Raw genomic sequence first — 6000 nt, 5'->3', positions numbered from 1 at the left:
GAGGGTATAATTCTAAACAAACAACTTATTCTAAAAATTTATTACAATGAATGTTGGTTTGAATATGAAAAACTCAATAAGCAATAAAAACTAAAATGTTGGTTTGAATATGAAAAACTCAATAAGCAATAAAAACTAAAATGTTGGTTTGAATATGAAAAACTCAATAAGCAATAAAAATTAATTTTAGCATAACTTACCCAGCATAACTTATTTCGGTATAACTTATCTCAATAATATGGAATTTGAAATGATATCATAAACATGCATTTTAATATGATTTAGGAGTTATGATTATCAAAAATCACGGGAGTAACACAAATAAAAACATTATATTTTTTATATGAAAGAATATGAATAAATAGGGTGGTAAGTGTCACATTCATTTTTTATATTAATAAAAAATAGATAAATAGAAAAAAACGTCATGAAAGTGAGGAAAAAAAAGATAAATAGGTACCTTGATCAACGAGAGGTTCCTAATAGTATTTCTTTATGTAGCTTTATATTACACGAAGGTGAAGTTCAATTGACAAATACATCGATCTTTCAACTTCTCCAAAATAAAAAGAAAAAGGTTTTTTTTTTTCCACAACGGGTATTGTAATGAACTCAAGTTAGATTTTTTAATAAGAATTTAAACTTGAGTCATTTTAATAATAACGAGGGTAAAAACGAGATATTTATATCATAAAGTAAATTTTGTTCAAATCGTATAATCCGGGGAGCAAATTTGGTCAAACATTACCATATATATATATTGATAATTTTTTTTAAAAAAATAATTAGATTTTAAAATTAGGTGTAAATATCCATAATTAGTGACTAATAATATGTCTAATCAATGACTGACCTAGGATTTTCGTTTAGGGGGTTCAAAAAATAAAAGTGTAGACATGTAAATAAGCCTTTAGAAATGGGAACCTTGATTTTTTTGGGTTTAAATATTAGAATCACATTTTAGCACTTTTTTAAAGTAAAAAAAAAAGAACTGAAAATCAAAAAAAAAAAAAAAACTCAAGCAAAAATAAAAAAGAAGATAAAATGCTTACACAGAGACTCGAACCATTGACATACAACATAATATCAAGAGGACTTACCACTGCACCATCCGTTTCTCTTTGTTATTAATGGTGTTCAAAATATCAATCCACATGGATACTACCCTAGATTTAACTGTACTTTTCATCATGTGTCATAAACATCAATCACATTTTTCAACATATGACATAATATATTCAATATTTGTATAAAAATTACATTGTTTTAATGAGATTTTCACTATGTCGGTCGAATCAACGACATTTTGCAACAAATGTCATAATATATTCGACATTTGTATTAAATGTCACTATTGTAACAATATTTTTGCTAAAAGTCGCTAAAATAAATTACATTTTACAATAAATGTCACTATTTTAGTGAAACTTTTTCTAAATGTCGCTAAAATCAATGACATTTTGCAGTAAATATCATAATATATTAAACATTTATGTTGAATACCACTATTTAAGCGATACTTTTTCTAAGTGTCACTAAAATCAATGACATTTTGTAATAAATGTCATATTATATTCGATATTTGTAGCAAATGTCATCATCTATATGACATTTTTGCTAAATGTCGCTAAAACAATGACATTTTGCGATAAATGTCAGTATTATATTCGACAATTGTAGCAAATATCATCATTTATATGACATTTTCGCTAATGTCGCTAAAACAATGACATTTTGCGATAAATGTCATTATTATATTCGACAATTGTAGCAAATGTCATCATTTATTTGACATTTTCTCTAAATGTTGCTAAAACAATGACATTTTGCGATAAATGTCCTTATTATATTCGACAATTGTAGCAAATATCATCATTTATATGACATTTTTCTAAATGTCGCTAAAAACAACAACATTTTGCAATAAATGTCATTATCATAGTGACGTTTTGGACTAAATATCATTATTTTTACGATATTTGATACCAAATGTCATTATTTTTACGACATTTGCCATCAATGTCATTGTTTTATGAAATTTTGTTCTTAAATGTCGTGAAATTCTTTATTTTACGACATTTGTTTTAAATGTCACCAAATTAATGTGGTCATATGTACATTTTCTTGTAGTGATTACTAGTGGTCTCCGCGTGCACCACCAACTCCCATTCTTTCTCGCTCCACTATGATTCAGTAAGTTTAAGATACTATGCTATGCTGGCAAACGTTGGAGTCACCACTACAACAAAAACAACATAGACTTGGGACTACCTGTGATAAATACTTCACAGTTTGTTGCCTCAGTATTATAGACCCAGGTAAACATATGGCAGAGTTCCTCATCGTGTCCATTAATTAATTGTATGTCTCGTTCAAATTGTAAAAAAGTTATTATTGTCTTGTCAATTTCTTAAGTCTTTCCCGTTAATATTTCTGGATTACAAGTGATTATGATATTATAAAAAGCTTGTCTGCTGACCTGTGAGAGACTTATGATTTGATGCTATTTTGGATCCATTAGGAAGTTGCCCGATTGTTATTAAGAAAAGTAGCTACTATTGATGAGTTTGGAAATTTTATTTATTTGTTGGAAGAAAGTTTTGATGATGTTAAATCTAATTTTCACAATTTTCTTGAGTTATCGTTGATGAGTTCGAGATGTAGACACATTTAGGTCTTTATTTACAATGATTTAATGTCCTTAAATGCTTATTTTGTGCCAATTGTTGATGTAAAACTCTTCATTCCAGGATTATGTAATAAGAAACAAAGCAAGGACACTAATTTGCAAAAAGGAACGAAGCGAGTTGAAAGAGTGAACAAAGGAAACCCTAGTGATCGTCTATTCCACTTGGTAAGTCGTTGAATGGCTATTTGACCGCCTAAAGTTCCAGTGTGCGAAGTCTTAAAGAAGAAAACCAAGTTGGCGAGAGAAAGGAAAAGCCAGTGGATTGTTGAGTGGTTCCACGATGGAGTGTTAGATTGTTGCCCAAAGTTACAGACCTTGAGGAAGATGAAGGCCAATGCATAAGGGTGAGAATATAGACCAAAGGACGGATCCTCAAGTGGATCAGCGAGCCTGACTTACTGAGCCATATTTTTGGAGACTATAAATACATTTTGGAACATTTAGTTTAGTATCGGATTATTATTGAATTTTCAGTTCTAAGTTTTTGGTATTGAATTCTGAGTATTAAGACAAGTTTGTCTAGTTCTTCCTATGAGTTGGAGACTTGAAAATTTTCACTTTTGAGAAATTGGAAGTGGTCTTTGAGATTCTTTGCATTGGAACACTGTAGAGACGAAATCAATCATACCAGTTGATGGAAACTCAATTTGGCAATGATTTTTATCTTTTTATATATCTACCTAAATCCTCGATTCTTAGGGTGTGATTATGTGATTATGAGCTGATTTAGTTTATGGGTATTGCTAATTTTTAGTTTAAATATTGTTTAGAAGTGAGTTTAATCAGTAATTGTGGGTCAATTTAAGAATTGTAGTGCAAATAAAGTTCTTCCTTCGTGTTTTTGGCTTTGCTCGAGAGGGATGTTTTAAAACCAAGCTTATTAGTTGATAGTCAGTAGGTATTGGGTTGACATGGGTTCAACTCGAGGAGTGAATCCTAAACTCATCCCCACATATTTAGCTAAAGAAAGTGAATAGACTAAGGTGTACACAGATGTTATTTTGCTTGCTTGTTGATGTTCGAGAGAAATCAACTTGATTCCAGGTAAATTTTTCCAGAGAAAATTTAATCCCTCTATGGCTTAGCTTACTCATCAGTATACAATTATTTCCTAACAGTTGCAATTAATCATATTTCTATATTAGCGTATAATTTAATCACATCCCAAGAACCCGTTTCATTATTGTATTTTGTATTGTTTGTTGCTATTGTAGTTGATAATTTTAAGCCAAAACCCTTTTGTTATTTGACATTCGTGTCATCCCCTAACTTAAATTATGTTTTCATTCGATAATGTCTATTCCTATGGCTGATTTAACATTTTCATACTTCCTAATTAATCCTCAAAAACATACCTCTCTTTGTGCGAACGATCCCAACTCGCTTAGTTGGGTTTTATACTGACTAATGATCGCTGACACTTAGAATTGGATGAAGTGTCCATGAAACGTTAATCAAAATGGCGCCGCTGTGGGGGAGTAGTGTTATTTAAGAATTTTCAGTGAAGTTGAATTTTTTTTTCTTTGTAGTCATAGTTTAATCTACTTACTCTTAGTTTTGGTTTGTGTGTGTTGTTGTTAAACTGGGAAAAATAAGTGACAATGGAAGCAATGGTAGCCAAGTAGGACACCATGATGACTTCGACAATCTCAATGATGTCCATGAATCGAATGTCGATAACCGTAATATTGTTGGTGGAGTTGGTATTATCCGTTTTCCTCTGGCTGAAGGGAACGTCATGTCCCATATTACAAGCACCATGTTGCACCTCTTAAAATTGAATGGGTTTTTTGGTGGGTTAGCTCATGAGGATCTCCATGAGCATATTAGAAACTTTATTGATGTTTCCGGGGCCGTTGACCATCAAGCACATATCCGAAGAGTCGGTCCAGTAGAGGTTGTTCCTGTTTCCTCTAATGGGAGAAGCGTGTCGGTTGTTGGCTAAATTTTCGAGAGACTCCATCACTTCGTGGGAAGATCTTGTCACCACATTTCAAGTGCAATTTTTCCTACTTCAAAGATGATGACACTAAGGGACAACATTCAGAGTTTCAAGCATCTGGAGGGAGAGCCAATTCATAAGACTTAGTTACGATTCAAGTAGTTGGTGATGCAATGGCCAACTCATGGTTTGCCCGACAACGTTCTGTTGCAATACTTTTACAGACGTCTTAATTCGTCTAACAAGGGAGTAGCTGAACAACTTTCTCTGGGAGGTTTTATGAATCAACCTTACATTATAACAGCCCAGCTCTTGGATGGTATGACCAAAATTAACCGGTCTTGGTACACCCTGAGGATCAAGTCTCCCCTCGCACTTTTAAATTGACCAATGATCAGCTTGAGAAAGACCAAGAGAGGGACCAGAACATGGAAAATATCATCACCCAACTTGACATTTTGTCCAAAAATGTCATGGGAGCTGATGCTAGAAGTGTCAATGTTATGGGTGTCGGGTGTGCAAACCCTTAAAAGGCCAAGTTTTAAGCGATGCATAACTAGGGTTTACGTGTTCCCCACAGGTTCCTAATTTGATAATTCTAACTATAACAATTTTTTCCTAGTATCTTGCATGCAAAGTGATAAGTTATGTATTTCTAAATCCTTGGTCCGGCATCTAGAAAGTTTCAGTCCGCACCTTGGTCCGGCTACGTGTGTTGCTATACTAACCCTTACCTTTACCTCATATTAAGCATTGTATTCAATATTTGACTAAGTTATTACCTCGTACCAATCAATACTAGCCTATTAGATAGTATACACTAAATCTATGTTGATAATTCTTTTTCCTATTATCTACCTCCTTGGCCCGACAAGTAGCATTAAGGCGAGTTCTAACGTTGGCCATCCGTTAAAAAGACTTCTAAACGAAAGAATTATCAATACATGCAAGATACTATTCTAGAATTGTTATTTTAGTTAGGTTTTACCTCATTATTTGCCTATGGTTCCCACAACCCTAGTTATTGAGTTTCGTTACCCCTAGTCATAATCACAATATTCATATATATAATATAAGAATTCACTTACTTCAATGAGAAAGAATAAAGTCCATAAATTTACTTGATTAATCGACAAAATCACCAACAATCAAATCCAGAGAAAAGTGTAATAATCCAAAGTGTAATAATCAAAATAATCTCTTCACAAAGAATCTAACATAAGAGTGTCTAATGACCAAGAGTCTAACTCCAAAAACGAGGTTTTTCGAACTATTTATAAAAAACAAAACCCTAATCAAAGAAGGACTCTATTTGCTGAAAATCTGTCAAAACGCGACTGGGTCGACGGACCTCGCGACGGGTTGTCGT

Source organism: Solanum pennellii, chromosome 12 (assembly GCF_001406875.1).
Source record: "Solanum pennellii chromosome 12, SPENNV200".
Lineage (NCBI taxonomy): Eukaryota > Viridiplantae > Streptophyta > Magnoliopsida > Solanales > Solanaceae > Solanum > Solanum pennellii.
Note: the sequence above shows the minus strand (reverse complement) of the source record.